This window comes from Pelobates fuscus, chromosome 3, assembly GCF_036172605.1.
Source record: "Pelobates fuscus isolate aPelFus1 chromosome 3, aPelFus1.pri, whole genome shotgun sequence".
In the NCBI taxonomy this organism is placed as follows: Eukaryota; Metazoa; Chordata; class Amphibia; order Anura; family Pelobatidae; genus Pelobates; species Pelobates fuscus.
The window spans coordinates 62,065,836-62,086,493 of record NC_086319.1 but is presented as its reverse complement, the minus strand read 5'-3'; positions in this window follow the sequence as shown (position 1 = coordinate 62,086,493).

Genomic DNA, 20,658 nt, shown 5'->3' with positions numbered 1-20,658 from the left:
CAAAATGTCTTGATAAACTTGGGAATTCATTTTTCCTTCGATGATAGCAATCCGTCCAGGCCCTGATGCAACAAAGCAGCCCCAAACCATGATGCCCCCACCACCATACTTTACAGTTGGGATGAGGTTTTTGATGTTGGTGTGCTGTGCCTCTTTTTCGCAACACATAGTGTTGTGTGTTTCTTCCAAACAACTCAACTTTGGTTTCATCTGTCCACAGAATATTTTGCCAATACTGCTGTGGAACATCCAGGTGCTCTTGTGCAAACTGTAAACGTGCAGCAATGTTTTGTTTGGATAGCAGTGGCTTCCTCTGGGGTATCCTCCCATGAAATCCATTCTTGTTTAGTGTTTTACGTATTGTAGATTCGGTAACAGGGATGTTAGCATTTGCCAGTAACTTTTGTAAGTCTTTAGCTGACACTCTAGGATTCTTCTTCACCTCATTGAGCAGTCTGCACTGTGCTCTTGCAGTCATCTTTACAGGACAGCCACTCCTAGGGAGAGTAGCAGCAGTGCTGAACTTTCTCCATTTATAGACAATTTGTCTTACCGTGGACTGATGAACAGCAAGGCTTTTGGAGATACTTTTATAACCCTTTCCAGCTTTATGCAAGTCAACAATTCCTAATCATAGCTCTTCTGAGAGCTCTTTAGTATGAGGCATCATTCACATCAAGCAATGCTTCTTGTGAAAACCAAACCCAGAACTGGTGTGTGTTTTTTATAGGGCAGGGCAGCTGTAACCAACACCTCCAATCTCATCTCATTGATTAGACTCCAGTTGGCTGACATCTCACTCCAATTAGCTCTTGGAGAGGTCATTAGTCTAGGGGTTCACATACTTTTTCCACCTGCACTGTGAATGTTTATATGTTGTGTTCAATACAAACATGGCAACATTTCATTCTTTGTCTGTTATTAGTTTAAGCAGACTGCTATTGTCTATTGTTGTGACTTAGATGATGATCAGATCACATTTTATGACCAATTTGTGCATAAATCCATATCATTCCAAAGGGTTCACATACTTTTTCTTGCAACTGTACATATATATATATATATATATATATATATATATATAGATCATACATATATATATATATATATATATATATATATGTATGATCTAAGTACTTTAATTCACTTTATTAAACTTTTTTTGACTTTTACTTACTTTTAAAACTTTTTTTACAGGCATCAGGGGGACAGCCTGAGAGCTAAGGCAGTCCCCCTGCTGGCACTGCATGAGCTGGCTATTCCGGTCATGTGTTTACAAGGACAACGCTATCACATGGCCCTGGAGGGCCGGATTGTTCAGAAGGGGGCGTTCTGTGCTGCACTCCGGCGTTTAGAACCACCCAAAAAACAACGGCATTGAACGCCCGCTGTCCTTAAGGGCTTAATCTTCATTTCTAATAAATGATTAAACACGTTGATATTGTTCATAGTTGAACAGCACTGATAGGGCGACATGGTCAACTGATGCTCAGTCTATCACTGCCATCCAAAAATGGATGAAATTGATACTGCTAATGCAAGTGAGGGCCCAGGCCACTGGTGCATGGGAAACCATTAGTTTTTATAAGGCAGCTTCAATGGTTTAACATAAGGGAAGGATTCTTCTTGTAACACCATAACTATTACAGTGGCTTTTTTGCCCAGTGTAGATACCAGTTTGCAAATTATGAAAGAAACTTTAGTGTGGTGCAATATTTTGAAAATAAATGTTGACCTAAGCAATTGTGCCCAGAAAGACAAGGGTAGGGGTGCTCCTTGCATAACCAATGCAAGAAGCATGGGTTGTTATGGTTACTAGCATTCCTGTAACATCCCATTAACAGAGAAATAAAATACCAAAACTCTCTGTAGGTTTTAAATCAATGAATAGATTTATTTAGCAATTCTATATTTGCTACATAATATTTTATACAGAAAACACAGAAGTCCACATATGCTGTTTTAATATCTCCAGTCACCCTCATCTTTTAATTCCAAGGCAGCATATTTTAAATGTAGATCCCATCATCATTAACAAGGCATGTTTCACAGTGCCCTTGGAGAAGACAACAGCTGCAGGACATCCTCCTTAAAAAAGATCATGTCTGCAATATGGCGTTCAGCACATCTCCAGTCATAGAAATGGAAGAGATTGTAATAATCTTCGTCACACGGAACGGTGGGTGGACCCTCTGGACAGTCCTCATCACTAGATTCATCGTGATCACCACGATCCCAGGCATGGCAATAAGCCAGCTCCCGAGCAGCAGAGTAAAAGCTGGACTGGGTGTCTGACAAATATCTATCCTCCAGGCCATTTTCTCTATCTTCCAACTTTTCTTCATTGGCTGCATAGGCTTGTGAACCACCCATTGCTGAAACGGATCCCTCTGAAATAAGAATAAAGAAAGTTAAGTTTATAATTTATTCTTTAAACTAGATGTGCAACAAATCAGTTGAACTTTTTTTGTTCTTATGTTTTAGGTTATTTTTTTCTTACACTGCATGATCAAATAGATCACATATTACTAAATAAAAAAAATTTCAAACTTAGACTAATAACTGGTATAGATGCAAAGGAATTATCTCATGAGATTTCTGAAGTATGCTCATCCTCTAAGGTACACCACTATAGTATTATATTGAGAATACTTAGTAATTGTTTAAATGTTCTGCACTTATACTGCATCAGTTACTAGTATCTTTTGTCATGCCTTAACTATGGTATCCTCTTACTTCCTGGTTCCACGGAGCCTAGCCACACCCCTGTATGACACGGTCTGCCTATTTAATCTGACTGCACCAGCTGATCAAGGCTGGATTATTGAACTACGTTCCTTACTAACAACCCGGCTACAACTTCGTTGTGAAAGCCTCTGCTACCAGACCGGACTGAAAGACTCTGCAAAGTTCCCTTCACCTCTCCTCATCCACGACTAAAGATTAAACACTCTTCATACGCCTCTGAGGAGATCTCGGGAACCAGTGTTCTATGTGCCGGAAGCTAAGTAAAACCAATGTGATAAGAGTTGCATCTAAAAGCTGTTATTACCTGTCTCCAAAAGTCCTTCGGTAAAAACAATCCCGTTACAGCTAACTTCAACTCATACTTCATATCAGTTATCTGCATCTGTCTTGCTTCAGTTAAAGTATGGAACAGCTATTGTAATTACTTATCACCTAAACCGTTGATTCTACTAAGAGACTCTTTATTGATTCAGTGTCTGCAATTTACTATCGTTTACTCCTTAAAGCTACAGTGCCTGTAATTGTGGACTTCAGTTATCTTTTACTACTTAAAGCTACAGTGCCTGTAACTGTGGACTTCAGTTATCATTTACTACTTAAGCTACAGTGCCTGTAATTGTGGACTTCAGTTATCGTTTACTACTTAAAGCTACAGTACCTGTAAATTGGAATTAAAGTCTTTACCTTTTACTTTCTTTAATACATTTTCAAACTATACGAAATCTGCAGTTGTGTTCCTTCATAACAAATGTTTAGACGTGACAGAATAATCCAGCCATTGTAATGGATCCAGCAGATTTCGATTCTACTATAACTACGCTGAATCAAAGAGTTAATGCACTAGCCCAAAGTGTGCAAGACCTGCAAGTTACTAACGAAAGACTTCTCACTTATATCAGAGATTTACAAACTCATACTCCTCATACTACTCTGCACTCGGCTAGTGATCCTGCTGTGTGTAACCCTGAAAAGTTCTATGGAGATCGTTCCAGATACAGGGAGTTCCTCAACTCTTGCAAACTTTTAATTGCTTTGAAACCTAGATCCTATCCTACAGAAAGAACTAAAGTTTGTTCGGTTATTTCCTTTCTAAGAGGTGAACCTATGTCATGGGCTCATTCCTTTCTGGAAAACGATGACCCCATTTTAGATTCACTAGATGAATTTTTAGAAGCCATGTCTCTTCTCTATGAAGATCCTAACAAACAAGCTACAGCTGATTTAACAATCAGAACACTACAGCAAAGAAATAGACCCGTTGAAGATTACATTGCTGAATTCAAAAGATGGGCTATAGAAACACAATGGAATGACATCACATTGCGCAACCAGTTTCGAATTGGTTTATCGGAAGCTGTAAAAGATGAATTATCTAGAACAGTACTCCCTACTAATTTGAACGCTCTAATTCGCCTATCAATCAGCATTGACAGAAGATTAAGAGAAAGAAAGGCCGAAAAAGCCCTTTCACATTCAAAAGACCGCAAACCTTTTACTCCCTCAAAAGCTCCAGAAAAAACTTCTTTACCAAGTGAACCTATGGAAATAGGGATAATAAGAAGTCCCCTCACTCCTGAAGAGAAAAATCGAAGACGTATGTTAAACCTCTGCATGTATTGTGCCTCTCAAGTTCATTTAGTCTCTGATTGTCCTTCATTAAAACGGATAAAAGGCAGAAGGCAGTCTCATGCCTCTTCCATCCTAAGTGTACTTCCCTCTACAGCAAATACTCAAATGTCCCCTATCGTTCTTGTATTACAGTGGGACAATAAAAGAATCATAACCAAGGCTGTTATCGATTCCGGTGCAAATGGAGTATTCATTGACTCAGCCTTTGTAACAAAGAATAAAATTCCTTGTGTTCGTAAAAGAACTTCTGTACCTGTTAAAGTGATTGACGGGTCCCTCATCTCATCGGGACCAATACTTCATGAATCCGTCCCTCTAAAAGTAACCATCAATCATACTCATACGGAAAGTCTTATATTTGATGTTATCTCATCACCATTTTTTCCTATTATATTAGGGATCAACTGGTTAAGGAACCACAACCCTCAAATCTCATGGTTTCCTTTCTCTCTCACCTTTAACTCACATTATTGTAAAGAAACATGTTTACAGCAAATTCCAATTCTTCAGTCTACGAAAGAACCAGCTAAAACCTCATGTTGTTCTGACACCGAACTGGAGTCTCCTCCTCCTACAGTCATTGGTGAATTAAAGAGAAAGTTTACAACAGCTCCTATCCTTCAACTTCCAAATCCTTCATATCCTTATGTCCTTGAAACGGATGCTTCGGAATTTGCAATTGGAGCTGTCCTTTCTCAACACAAAACTCCTCAAGAACCTCCTTCGCCTAAAGTCATTGGAATCTTATCTTCTCTTATTGACGACATTAAAGGTCTCAGTGAAGATGCTCTTGAACTTCCTAAATCAATGAAATTATCCAAGAAAAACTGTCTCTACTATTTTAAAGACCGGATTTATGTACCTCCCTCTTTCAGAATTAAAGTACTTGAATTTATTCATGATTCTCCTCTGGCAGGTCATCCAGGTATGAAAAGGACCCTTGAATTGTCTAAAAGATACTGTTGGTGGCCTCGTCAAGACCAAACTATCGAATCTTATGTCAAATCTTGTTCTGTATGCCAACGATCCAATCAATTGTCCTTGTTGAAGCCTCATCATCCTGACCCTTTCCAAAGAAATGTCACTACTTCTCCTGATCCCATATTGGTCCAGGGTGAAGAAGAATACGAAATTCAAAGTATACTGGATTCAAGGATCCATCGTGGCTCCTTACAATACCTCATCAGATGGAAAGGATATGGAATTGATGAAGATACATGGGAAAACTCCTCTGTCGTTCATGCTGATAAATTGATTTCCAAATTTCACAAGCGTTACCCTTCTAAACCAAGTCAATAGCACCCAGAGGTTGCTCATTAAAGAGGGGGTACTGTCATGCCTTAACTATGGTATCCTCTTACTTCCTGGTTCCACGGAGCCTAGCCACACCCCTGTATGACACGGTCTGCCTATTTAATCTGACTGCACCAGCTGATCAAGGCTGGATTATTGAACTACGTTCCTTACTAACAACCCGGCTACAACTTCGTTGTGAAAGCCTCTGCTACCAGACCGGACTGAAAGACTCTGCAAAGTTCCCTTCACCTCTCCTCATCCACGACTAAAGATTAAACACTCTTCATACGCCTCTGAGGAGATCTCGGGAACCAGTGTTCTATGTGCCGGAAGCTAAGTAAAACCAATGTGATAAGAGTTGCATCTAAAAGCTGTTATTACCTGTCTCCAAAAGTCCTTCGGTAAAAACAATCCCGTTACAGCTAACTTCAACTCATACTTCATATCAGTTATCTGCATCTGTCTTGCTTCAGTTAAAGTATGGAACAGCTATTGTAATTACTTATCACCTAAACCGTTGATTCTACTAAGAGACTCTTTATTGATTCAGTGTCTGCAATTTACTATCGTTTACTCCTTAAAGCTACAGTGCCTGTAATTGTGGACTTCAGTTATCTTTTACTACTTAAAGCTACAGTGCCTGTAACTGTGGACTTCAGTTATCATTTACTACTTAAGCTACAGTGCCTGTAATTGTGGACTTCAGTTATCGTTTACTACTTAAAGCTACAGTACCTGTAAATTGGAATTAAAGTCTTTACCTTTTACTTTCTTTAATACATTTTCAAACTATACGAAATCTGCAGTTGTGTTCCTTCATAACAAATGTTTAGACGTGACATCTTTATACTCAGTATGTTTTATATATATATAATAATCATCTTAGTATTTCCACTTTTTTTACATGCATCATAACAGAAGTTCCTATTGGTGAATTACTGATTAATGTATAATACCTCTGATGGATTCTTCATCCAGTTGTGTTGTATTTCCCTCTTTGACAAAATTAGTATCATGTAAATCCTCAAGCTCAGAGTGAGAACAGTAACTATCACATCCTCTGTATTCCTCACTGATGTTGGCTTTCTCCATTGTATCCTTACAAACAGAGTAAAGATGATCTATAGCTTGTTCAGGTTGCTCTCAGTTATGAGTCTCCTTTCACAGGGTCTGCTCCTTTTATTAGAACAAAGTGGGAGGAGCCACTGGATGCCTGAGGTGGTTGACCAATAAGAAAATGGCTTTTGTGACCCAGGCTGTTTATGTTAATAGATCATTGTTTCTGAACAATAGGTTGAGATAAGCATTCCTGAAAGTTGTATGTTTTAAGTTTTCTATCTTTTAATATTCCAAAACAATTTCTTGTAGAACCAAGGATTATCATACTAATATTTGATTATTTACACCATAACAAAAAATACGCTTATTTTTACATATAATAACGTTGTGCAAGATATTTCTGCCCAGCCCTTTTTACCTGGGCTATAATATAAAAAACCTAGAATTTTAATCTAATGATGTTTAATAAATTATAAAAAGGATCAGACAAAATCTATGGCAGTTTACCCCTTACAAGGAAATTGGTAAACATATAACAAGCCTGACTACATATCCTTAAATGCAAAGGGACTTGTGGTTTAACTTATTGTACAAGATGACTTGAGAAAAAAAACCTTCCACTGATATTAGAAACAAAAATATTTAGCATCTGAAAAGTTGCACAATTGCAAATATCATTCAGGTTTAGCTTGTGTACAATTAATACAGAAAATGTAATGCCTAAAAGTATGTGCAGCAAAGCATGTGTTAAAAATTGGCATTCTGTTATGGTATTATATATAGCGATAAAGTAAATGGATAATTTAGTCAATAGTTTCAGAATAGTTATTCTCAATAAAGTAGCTTTGTCACAACCCTTTAAACCTGGTCTATGGAAGATACTGCACTATAGTGGGATTCAACATAGACCTCTGTGTTATACTCTTGCACATACAAGAGAGTGTGACATTGATTCAAAATGGTGACTTCTGTGTGTGTATGTGTTATAAATGTGTGCATTTATAGCCAATGAATCACTTATACTTGTTGGTTCCAACCACTAGAAACAGCCATAAAATATATGCAGCTCAGCATACTGCTTACAGAAATGAATACCCAGTACTATATAACTGAACCCACAGCAATCATTCAGAATAACATACGTTATTTAAAAACTCTGTATAAAACGGGTCTCTCATCAGCATGAAAAAATATACTACAACTAGTAGTTTAATTTAGATGTACAGATATGTATTCCAAACCCTACAGTGTTCATTTAAACATTTTAAACAAACGCACAACTAAATGTCTGAAATCATGCTAACAAAAAAGTTTCAGGAAAATGCAAAATTAGGATACAAAGTAATTTGATCCATTGTTGGCAATTTACCATACGTTAATAGATATTTGCATATAATGTGATTCTAACATGTAATGTACTTATTGTCCCTCTAGTTTAACTGCATTTAAAAAGTTGCAGTATTAAATTCTTCCCTTGTGTCAAGGTTATTCCATGTGTACACAATACACTTTAAGATGCATCTGCAAGATCTCGTTTGCATGAAATAATCTTTTTAATTAGGTCTACTTTGAATTATCTGCTTAGGCAAAACACTTTATCTTAAACATTTACATGGTTTCTATATGCCAAAGGGTGTGAATCTGGAGACCTAAATGTAGATCTGAATGCAAACCTCCTGTATGTTCAGATCTGACCAAAACTGGGGTCCTCATCTTGAATAGATTTGTAAAATAAAGGGAAACTGTCATGCACCTTTCAGTTTTCAACTGCTCATTAATTTTTATCTATAACAAACCACGTTTTTACTTTAGAAGCCATTACAGAGCTAGCCAGCCACACATTGTCCCTGTTCATTTGGTACAGTAACCTAAACTTTGTAACCATACATACATTTGCATTTTATAATTAATAATTTTCATTGATGTGTCATCATGTTCTCAAGTATTGTGTACCCTTTTTATTCCTAATTTTTTATAGGTGCATATTTTGAAATTCCTGTATATGTCTTGTTTAACCCATTAACGCCTTAATGACCGAGGATGGTTCAGGACCGTCATCGGCATTTTAGCGTTGCCGACCTGAACTGTCACAACGGTCTTATGTACTTACCCAATTGCCGTTGTTCCCCCGGCGGCGATCGGCAGTGCTCCCGGTGTGGGGAGACTGCCTTCAGCCCAGGCAGTCTCCCCATGGCGGATTAGGACCCCTGGGGCAATGTGATCGCTTAACAGAGCGATGTGTATGCCTGCAGGGAGACTGCCTGTGCTGACAGGCAGTCTCCCTGCTAGTGTAAAATAAATGTACATTTATAATTATAATTTTTTTATTAAAATGTGACTAAGTGGCTACTAAAAATACTGGGCATACCCCATTGCAAATGGTATGCCATCGTGGGGGTAATCCTCATTCCTAGGCTACCATACGGTCTCAAAGGCAACATAACCAATCTGGCGAATTTTATTGTGAAAAATGCAAATGCAAGTATTATATTACACTCTGTAACTTTTGAAAACCATAAAACCTGTATGTGGTGGGTACTGCTCTACTGTTAAACTCAAAAAACTTCGCTGAACACAAATGTTAGTGTTTCCAAACATTTCAACTTATTACAGTAATTATATCGTCAGTGAAAGTGCCGATTGTGTGTGACAATATCATTGTTGTGATATGGTTTATGGTTTTGAAACACTAATATTTCTGTTCAGAAAAGTCTATTGAATAAAACAGTACCCCCGATGTAGAGGTTTTATAATGTTTTGGAAAGTTACACAGTAAAATATAGGGCTTGCGAACCATATTTTCTGGACTTTCTGCCTGGGTTTTCAGGCATATCCCTCAAATTGTAATTAAAATTAATTAATCATGTAAAAATATTATATAAATATATATGTAGAATTTATATTTATTTATATTTATATATAAATATGTATATATATATATTTTTTTTAATATTATTTCTATTTAAATATATATCTATTTACATATATATATATATATATAGAGAGAGAGAGAGAGAGAGAGAGAGAGATACATATATCTATGTATAATGTCATTCTAAATGGATTTTGATTTAAATATATATGTATATTAATATTAAAATACAGTTAGAGTGAAAGTATACAGGTATATCATTTAAAAAAAAATTAATATGATTTTTTATTTTTTTAAAATTATTTTCAATTTTCTTTTTGATTATTTTTATATACAGTTGCAAGAAAAAGTATGTGAACCCTTTGGAGTGATATGGATTTCTGCACAAATTGGTCATAAAATGTGATCTGATCATCATCTAAGTCACAACAATAGACAATCACAGTCTGCTTAAACTAATAACATACAAGAAATGAAATGTTGCCATGTTTTTATTGAACACACCATTCACAGTGCAGGTGGAAAACGTATGTGAACCCTTGGATTTAATAACTGGTTAAACCTCCTTTGGCAGCAATAACTTCAACCAAACGTTTCCTGTAGTTGCAGATCAGACATGCACAACTGTCAGGAGTAATTCTTGACCATTCCTCTTTACAGAATTGTTTCAGTTCAGCAATATTCTTGGGATGTCTGGTGTGAATCGCTTTCTCGAGGTCATGCCACAGCATCTCAATCGGTTTGAGGTCAGGACTCTGACTGCGCCACTTCAGAAGGCTTGGGAATTCATTTTTCCTTCGATGATAGCAATCCGTCAAGGCCCTGATGCAACAAAGCAGCCCCAAACCATGATGCCCCCACCACCATACTTTACAGTTGGGATGAGGTTTTTGATGTTGGTGTGCTGTGCCTCTTTTTCGCAACACATAGTGTTGTGTGTTTCTTCCAAACAACTCAACTTTGGTTTCATCTGTCCACAGAATATTTTGCCAATACTGCTGTGGAACATCCAGGTGCTCTTGTGCAAACTGTAAACGTGCAGCAATGTTTTGTTTGGATAGCAGTGGCTTCCTCTGTGGTATCCTCCCATGAAATCCATTCTTGTTTAGTGTTTTACGTATTGTAGATTCGGTAACAGGGATGTTAGCATTTGCCAGTAACTTTTGTAAGTCTTTAGCTGACACTCTAGGATTCTTCTTCACCTCATTGAGCAGTCTGCACTGTGCTCTTGCAGTCATCTTTACAGGACAGCCACTCCTAGGGAGAGTAGCAGCAGTGCTGAACTTTCTCCATTTATAGACAATTTGTCTTACCGTGGACTGATGAACAGCAAGGCTTTTGGAGATACGTTTATAACCCTTTCCAGCTTTATGCAAGTCAACAATTCCTAATCATAGCTCTTCTGAGAGCTCTTTAGTATGAGGCATCATTCACATCAAGCAATGCTTCTTGTGAAAAGCAAACCCAGAACTGGTGTGTGTTTTTTATAGGGCAGGGCAGCTGTAACCAACACCTCCAATCTCATCTCATTGATTAGACTCCAGTTGGCTGACATCTCACTCCAATTAGCTCTTGGAGAGGTCATTAGTCTAGGGGTTCACATACTTTTTCCACCTGCACTGTGAATGTTTACATGTTGTGTTCAATACAAACATGGCAACATTTCATTCTTTGTCTGTTATTAGTTTAAGCAGACTGTGATTGTCTATTGTTGTGACTTAGATGATGATCAGATCACATTTTATGACCAATTTGTGCATAAATCCATATCATTCCAAAGGGTTCACATACTTTTTCTTGCAACTGTACATATATATATATATATATATATATATATGATCTAAGTACTTTAATTCACTTTATTAAACTTTTTTTGACTTTTACTTACTTTTAAAACTTTTTTTACAGGCATCAGGGGGACAGCCTGAGAGCTAAGGCAGTCCCCCTGCTGGCACTGCATGAGCTGGCTATTCCGGTCATGTGTTTACAAGGACAACGCTATCACATGGCCCTGGAGGGCCGGATTGTTCAGAAGGGGGCGTTCTGTGCTGCACTCCGGCGTTTAGAACCACCCAAAAAACAACGGCATTGAACGCCCGCTGTCCTTAAGGGCTTAATCTTCATTTCTAATAAATGATTAAACACATTGATATTGTTCATAGTTGAACAGCACTGATAGGGCGACATGGTCAACTGATGCTCAGTCTATCACTGCCATCCAAAAATGGATGAAATTGATACTGCTAATGCAAGTGAGGGCCCAGGCCACTGGTGCATGGGAAACCATTAGTTTTTATAAGGCAGCTTCAATGGTTTAACATAAGTGAAGGATTCTTCTTGTAACACCATAACTATTACAGTGGCTTTTTTGCCCAGTGTAGATACCAGTTTGCAAATTATGAAAGAAACTTTAGTGTGGTGCAATATTTTGAAAATAAATGTTGACCTAAGCAATTGTGCCCAGAAAGACAAGGGGTTGTTATGGTTACTAGCATTCCTGTAACATCCCATTAACAGAGAAATAAAATACCAAAACTCTCTGTAGGTTTTAAATCAATGAATAGATTTATTTAGCAATTCTATATTTGCTACATAATATTTTATACAGAAAACACAGAAGTCCACATATGCTGTTTTAATATCTCCAGTCACCCTCATCTTTTAATTCCAAGGCAGCATATTTTAAATGTAGATCCCATCATCATTAACAAGGCATGTTTCACAGTGCCCTTGGAGAAGACAACAGCTGCAGGACATCCTCCTTAAAAAAGATCATGTCTGCAATATGGCGTTCAGCACATCTCCAGTCATAGAAATGGAAGAGATTGTAATAATCTTCGTCACACGGAACGGTGGGTGGACCCTCTGGACAGTCCTCATCACTAGATTCATCGTGATCACCACGATCCCAGGCATGGCAATAAGCCAGCTCCCGAGCAGCAGAGTAAAAGCTGGACTGGGTGTCTGACAAATATCTATCCTCCAGGCCATTTTCTCTATCTTCCAACTTTTCTTCATTGGCTGCATAGGCTTGTGAACCACCCATTGCTGAAACGGATCCCTCTGAAATAAGAATAAAGAAAGTTAAGTTTATAATTTATTCTTTAAACTAGATGTGCAACAAATCAGTTGAACTTTTTTTGTTCTTATGTTTTAGGTTATTTTTTTCTTACACTGCATGATCAAATAGATCACATATTACTAAATAAAAAATGTTCAAACTTAGACCAATAACTGGTATAGATGCAAAGGAATTATCTCATGAGATTTCTGAAGTATGCTCATCCTCTAAGGTACACCACTATAGTATTATATTGAGAATACTTAGTAATTGTTTAAATGTTCTGCACTTATACTGCATCAGTTACTAGTATCTTTATACTCAGTATGTTTTATATATATATATATAATAATCATCTTAGTATTTCCACTTTTTTTACATGCATCATAACAGAAGTTTCTATTGGTGAATTACTGATTAATGTATAATACCTCTGAAGGATTCTTCATCCAGTTGTGTTGTATTTCCCTCTTTGACAAAATTAGTATCATGTAAATCCTCAAGCTCAGAGTGAGAACAGTAACTATCACATCCTCTGTATTCCTCACTGATGTTGGCTTTCTCCATTGTATCCTTACAAACAGAGTAAAGATGATCTATAGCTTGTTCAGGTTGCTCTAAGTTATGAGTCTCCTTTCACAGGGTCTGCTCCTTTTATTAGAACAAAGTGGGAGGAGCCACTGGATGCCTGAGGTGGTTGACCAATAAGAAAATGGCTTTTCTGACCCAGGCTGTTTATGTTAATAGATCATTGTTTCTGAACAATAGGTTGAGATAAGCATTCCTGAAAGTTGTATGTTTTAAGTTTTCTATCTTTTAATATTCCAAAACAATTTCTTGTAGAACCAAGGATTATCATACTAATATTTGATTATTTACACCATAACAAAAAATAAGCTTATTTTTACATATAATAACGTTGTGCAAGATATTTCTGCCCAGCCCTTTTTACCTGGGCTATAATATAAAAAACCTAGAATTTTAATCTAATGATGTTTAATAAATTATAAAAAGGATCAGACAAAATCTATGGCAGTTTACCCCTTACAAGGAAATTGGTAAACATATAACAAGCCTGACTACATATCCTTAAATGCAAAGGGACTTGTGGTTTAACTTATTGTACAAGATGACTTGAGAAAAAAAAACCTTACACTGATATTAGAAACAAAAATATTTAGCATCTGAAAAGTTGCACAATAGCAAATATCATTCAGGTTTAGCTTGTGTACAATTAATACAGAAAATGTAATGCCTAAAAGTATGTGCAGCAAAGCATGTGTTAAAAATTGGCATTCTGTTATGGTATTATATATAGCGATAAATTAAATGGATAATTTAGTCAATAGTTTCAGAATAGTTATTCTCAATAAAGTAGCTTTGTCACAACCCTTTAAACCTGGTCTATGGAAGATACTGCACTATAGTGGGATTCAACATAGACCTCTGTGTTATACTCTTGCACATACAAGAGAGTGTGACATTGATTCAAAATGGTGACTTCTGTGTGTGTATGTGTTATAAATGTGTGCATTTATAGCCAATGAATCACTTATACTTGTTGGTTCCAACCGCTAGAAACAGCCATAAAATATATGCAGCTCAGCATACTGCTTACAGAAATGAATACCCAGTACTATATAACTGAACCCACAGCAATCATTCAGAATAACATACGTTATTTAAAAACTCTGTATAAAACGGGTCTCTCATCAGCATGAAAAAATATACTACAACTAGTAGTTTAATTTAGATGTACAGATATGTATTCCAAACCCTACAGTGTTCATTTAAACATTTTAAACAAACGCACAACTAAATGTCTGAAATCATGCTAACAAAAAAGTTTCAGGAAAATGCAAAATTAGGATACAAAGTAATTTGATCCATTGTTGGCAATTTACCATACGTTAATAGATATTTGCATATAATGTGATTCTAACATGTAATGTACTTATTGTCCCTCTAGTTTAACTGCATTTAAAAAGTTGCAGTATTAAATTCTTCCCTTGTGTCAAGGTTATTCCATGTGTACACAATACACTTTAAGATGCATCTGCAAGATCTCGTTTGCATGAAATAATCTTTTTAATTAGGTCTACTTTGAATTATCTGCTTAGGCAAAACACTTTATCTTAAACATTTACATGGTTTCTATATGCCAAAGGGTGTGAATCTGGAGACCTAAATGTAGATCTGAATGCAAACCTCCTGTATGTTCAGATCTGACCAAAACTGGGGTCCTCATCTTGAATAGATTTGTAAAATAAAGGGAAACTGTCATGCACCTTTCAGTTTTCAACTGCTCATTAATTTTTATCTATAACAAACCACGTTTTTACTTTAGAAGCCATTACAGAGCTAGCCAGCCACACATTGTCCCTGTTCATTTGGTACAGTAACCTAAACTTTGTAACCATACATACATTTGCATTTTATAATTAATAATTTTCATTGATGTGTCATCATGTTCTCAAGTATTGTGTACCCTTTTTATTCCTAATTTTTTATAGGTGCATATTTTGAAATTCCTGTATATGTCTTGTTTAACCCATTAACGCCTTAATGACCGAGGATGGTTCAGGACCGTCATCGGCATTTTAGCGTTGCCGACCTGAACTGTCACAACGGTCTTATGTACTTACCCAATTGCCGTTGTTCCCCCGGCGGCGATCGGCAGTGCTCCCGGTGTGGGGAGACTGCCTTCAGCCCAGGCAGTCTCCCCATGGCGGATTAGGACCCCTGGGGCAATGTGATCGCTTAACAGAGCGATGTGTATGCCTGCAGGGAGACTGCCTGTGCTGACAGGCAGTCTCCCTGCTAGTGTAAAATAAATGTACATTTATAATTATAATTTTTTTATTAAAATGTGACTAAGTGGCTACTAAAAATACTGGGCATACCCCATTGCAAATGGTATGCCATCGTGGGGGTAATCCTCATTCCTAGGCTACCATACGGTCTCAAAGGCAACATAACCAATCTGGCGAATTTTATTGTGAAAAATGCAAATGCAAGTATTATATTACACTCTGTAACTTTTGAAAACCATAAAACCTGTATGTGGTGGGTACTGCTCTACTGTTAAACTCAAAAAACTTCGCTGAACACAAATGTTAGTGTTTCCAAACATTTCAACTTATTACAGTAATTATATCGTCAGTGAAAGTGCCGATTGTGTGTGACAATATCATTGTTGTGATATGGTTTATGGTTTTGAAACACTAATATTTCTGTTCAGAAAAGTCTATTGAATAAAACAGTACCCCCGATGTAGAGGTTTTATAATGTTTTGGAAAGTTACACAGTAAAATATAGGGCTTGCGAACCATATTTTCTGGACTTTCTGCCTGGGTTTTCAGGCATATCCCTCAAATTGTAATTAAAATTAATTAATCATGTAAAAATATTATATAAATATATATGTAGAATTTATATTTATTTATATTTATATATAAATATGTATATATATATATTTTTTTTAATATTATTTCTATTTAAATATATATCTATTTACATATATATATATATATATAGAGAGAGAGAGAGAGAGAGAGATACATATATCTATGTATAATGTCATTCTAAATGGATTTTGATTTAAATATATATGTATATTAATATTAAAATACAGTTAGAGTGAAAGTATACAGGTATATCATTTAAAAAAAAATTAATATGATTTTTTATTTTTTTAAAATTATTTTCAATTTTCTTTTTGATTATTTTTATATACAGTTGCAAGAAAAAGTATGTGAACCCTTTGGAGTGATATGGATTTCTGCACAAATTGGTCATAAAATGTGATCTGATCATCATCTAAGTCACAACAATAGACAATCACAGTCTGCTTAAACTAATAACATACAAGAAATGAAATGTTGCCATGTTTTTATTGAACACACCATTCACAGTGCAGGTGGAAAACGTATGTGAACCCTTGGATTTAATAACTGGTTAAACCTCCTTTGGCAGCAATAACTTCAACCAAACGTTTCCTGTAGTTGCAGATCAGACATGCACAACTGTCAGGAGTAATTCTTGACCATTCCTCTTTACAGAATTGTTTCAGTTCAGCAATATTCTTGGGATGTCTGGTGTGAATCGCTTTCTCGAGGTCATGCCACAGCATCTCAATCGGTTTTACGGTCAGGACTCTGACTGCGCCACTTCAGAAGGCTTGGGAATTCATTTTTCCTTCGATGATAGCAATCCGTCAAGGCCCTGATGCAACAAAGCAGCCCCAAACCATGATGCCCCCACCACCATACTTTACAGTTGGGATGAGGTTTTTGATGTTGGTGTGCTGTGCCTCTTTTTCGCAACACATAGTGTTGTGTGTTTCTTCCAAACAACTCAACTTTGGTTTCATCTGTCCACAGAATATTTTGCCAATACTGCTGTGGAACATCCAGGTGCTCTTGTGCAAACTGTAAACGTGCAGCAATGTTTTGTTTGGATAGCAGTGGCTTCCTCTGTGGTATCCTCCCATGAAATCCATTCTTGTTTAGTGTTTTACGTATTGTAGATTCGGTAACAGGGATGTTAGCATTTGCCAGTAACTTTTGTAAGTCTTTAGCTGACACTCTAGGATTCTTCTTCACCTCATTGAGCAGTCTGCACTGTGCTCTTGCAGTCATCTTTACAGGACAGCCACTCCTAGGGAGAGTAGCAGCAGTGCTGAACTTTCTCCATTTATAGACAATTTGTCTTACCGTGGACTGATGAACAGCAAGGCTTTTGGAGATACGTTTATAACCCTTTCCAGCTTTATGCAAGTCAACAATTCCTAATCATAGCTCTTCTGAGAGCTCTTTAGTATGAGGCATCATTCACATCAAGCAATGCTTCTTGTGAAAAGCAAACCCAGAACTGGTGTGTGTTTTTTATAGGGCAGGGCAGCTGTAACCAACACCTCCAATCTCATCTCATTGATTAGACTCCAGTTGGCTGACATCTCACTCCAATTAGCTCTTGGAGAGGTCATTAGTCTAGGGGTTCACATACTTTTTCCACCTGCACTGTGAATGTTTACATGTTGTGTTCAATACAAACATGGCAACATTTCATTCTTTGTCTGTTATTAGTTTAAGCAGACTGTGATTGTCTATTGTTGTGACTTAGATGATGATCAGATCACATTTTATGACCAATTTGTGCATAAATCCATATCATTCCAAAGGGTTCACATACTTTTTCTTGCAACTGTACATATATATATATATATATATATATATATATATATGATCTAAGTACTTTAATTCACTTTATTAAACTTTTTTTGACTTTTACTTACTTTTAAAACTTTTTTTACAGGCATCAGGGGGACAGCCTGAGAGCTAAGGCAGTCCCCCTGCTGGCACTGCATGAGCTGGCTATTCCGGTCATGTGTTTACAAGGACAACGCTATCACATGGCCCTGGAGGGCCGGATTGTTCAGAAGGGGGCGTTCTGTGCTGCACTCCGGCGTTTAGAACCACCCAAAAAACAACGGCATTGAACGCCCGCTGTCCTTAAGGGCTTAATCTTCATTTCTAATAAATGATTAAACACATTGATATTGTTCATAGTTGAACAGCACTGATAGGGCGACATGGTCAACTGATGCTCAGTCTATCACTGCCATCCAAAAATGGATGAAATTGATACTGCTAATGCAAGTGAGGGCCCAGGCCACTGGTGCATGGGAAACCATTAGTTTTTATAAGGCAGCTTCAATGGTTTAACATAAGTGAAGGATTCTTCTTGTAACACCATAACTATTACAGTGGCTTTTTTGCCCAGTGTAGATACCAGTTTGCAAATTATGAAAGAAACTTTAGTGTGGTGCAATATTTTGAAAATAAATGTTGACCTAAGCAATTGTGCCCAGAAAGACAAGGGTAGGGGTGCTCCTTGCATAACCAATGCAAGAAGCATGGGTTGTTATGGTTACTAGCATTCCTGTAACATCCCATTAACAGAGAAATAAAATACCAAAACTCTCTGTAGGTTTTAAATCAATGAATAGATTTATTTAGCAATTCTATATTTGCTACATAATATTTTATACAGAAAACACAGAAGTCCACATATGCTGTTTTAATATCTCCAGTCACCCTCATCTTTTAATTCCAAGGCAGCATATTTTAAATGTAGATCCCATCATCATTAACAAGGCATGTTTCACAGTGCCCTTGGAGAAGACAACAGCTGCAGGACATCCTCCTTAAAAAAGATCATGTCTGCAATATGGCGTTCAGCACATCTCCAGTCATAGAAATGGAAGAGATTGTAATAATCTTCGTCACACGGAACGGTGGGTGGACCCTCTGGACAGTCCTCATCACTAGATTCATCGTGATCACCACGATCCCAGGCATGGCAATAAGCCAGCTCCCGAGCAGCAGAGTAAAAGCTGGACTGGGTGTCTGACAAATATCTATCCTCCAGGCCATTTTCTCTATCTTCCAACTTTTCTTCATTGGCTGCATAGGCTTGTGAACCACCCATTGCTGAAACGGATCCCTCTGAAATAAGAATAAAGAAAGTTAAGTTTATAATTTATAATTTAAACTAGATGTGCAACAAATCAGTTGAACTTTTTTTGTTCTTATGTTTTAGGTTATTTTTTTCTTACACTGCATGATCAAATAGATCACATATTACTAAATAAAAAATGTTCAAACTTAGACCAATAACTGGTATAGATGCAAAGGAATTATCTCATGAGATTTCTGAAGTATGCTCATCCTCTAAGGTACACCACTATAGTATTATATTGAGAATACTTAGTAATTGTTTAAATGTTCTGCACTTATACTGCATCAGTTACTAGTATCTTTATACTCAGTATGTTTTATATATATATATATAATAATCATCTTAGTATTTCCACTTTTTTTACATGCATCATAACAGAAGTTCCTATTGGTGAATTACTGATTAATGTATAATACCTCTGAAGGATTCTTCATCCAGTTGTGTTGTATTTCCCTCTTTGACAAAATTAGTATCATGTAAATCCTCAAGCTCAGAGTGAGAACAGTAACTATCACATCCTCTGTATTCCTCACTGATGTTGGCTTTCTCCATTGTATCCTTACAAACAGAGTAAAGATGATCTATAGCTTGTTCAGGTTGCTCTAAGTTATGAGTCTCCTTTCACAGGGTCTGCTCCTTTTATTAGAACAAAGTGGGAGGAGCCACTGGATGCCTGAGGTGGTTGACCAATAAGAAAATGGCTTTTCTGACCCAGGCTGTTTATGTTAATAGATCATTGTTTCTGAACAATAGGTTGAGATAAGCATTCCTGAAAGTTGTATGTTTTAAGTTTTCTATCTTTTAATATTCCAAAACAATTTCTTGTAGAACCAAGGATTATCATACTAATATTTGATTATTTACACCATAACAAAAAATAAGCTTATTTTTACATATAATAACGTTGTGCAAGATATTTCTGCCCAGCCCTTTTTACCTGGGCTATAATATAAAAAACCTAGAATTTTAATCTAATGATGTTTAATAAATTATAAAAAGGATCAGACAAAATCTATGGCAGTTTACCCCTTACAAGGAAATTGGTAAACATATAACAAGCCTGACTACATATCCTTAAATGCAAAGGGACTTGTGGTTTAACTTATTGTACAAGATGACTTGAGAAAAAAAAACCTTACACTGATATTAGAAACAAAAATATTTAGCATCTGAAAAGTTGCACAATAGCAAATATCATTCAGGTTTAGCTTGTGTACAATTAATACAGAAAATGTAATGCCTAAAAGTATGTGCAGCAAAGCATGTGTTAAAAATTGGCATTCTGTTATGGTATTATATATAGCGATAAATTAAATGGATAATTTAGTCAATAGTTTCAGAATAGTTATTCTCAATAAAGTAGCTTTGTCACAACCCTTTAAACCTGGTCTATGGAAGATACTGCACTATAGTGGGATTCAACATAGACCTCTGTGTTATACTCTTGCACATACAAGAGAGTGTGACATTG